Source organism: Polypterus senegalus, unplaced genomic scaffold, assembly GCF_016835505.1.
Source record: "Polypterus senegalus isolate Bchr_013 unplaced genomic scaffold, ASM1683550v1 scaffold_3294, whole genome shotgun sequence".
In the NCBI taxonomy this organism is placed as follows: Eukaryota; Metazoa; Chordata; class Cladistia; order Polypteriformes; family Polypteridae; genus Polypterus; species Polypterus senegalus.
The window spans coordinates 8,184-8,575 of record NW_024377224.1 but is presented as its reverse complement, the minus strand read 5'-3'; positions in this window follow the sequence as shown (position 1 = coordinate 8,575).

Below are 392 nucleotides of genomic sequence, written 5' to 3'. Positions count from 1 at the left end.
GTACAGACCCAAATAACAGGTTTGAAAACTCAAATAAAATTGTAATATCTTACTTTGATTTAACAGGCTTTTAAATAAAATTAGGCTAGAGTTAAGTGTGATGCCTAGGGATAATAATTTCTTTTTGTATAAGATATTAATAGATATATTATTATTTTATGAAACAATACAGATATAATTGAACACTAACAATTACCTATCACTTGCCTTTTGATGTAATTTGGATAAATACGTAATGTTAACATAATTTTTCTAAATCCTGTCTGTGCTAATGCCACTATACATGCAGTCTCGAATGTGCCCTTACAAACAATTATGAAAAAAATTCAATTCTTAATAATTTTAAGTACAGAAAACCCAACTATTAGAAAGGAGGTAAGAATGTAATGCCT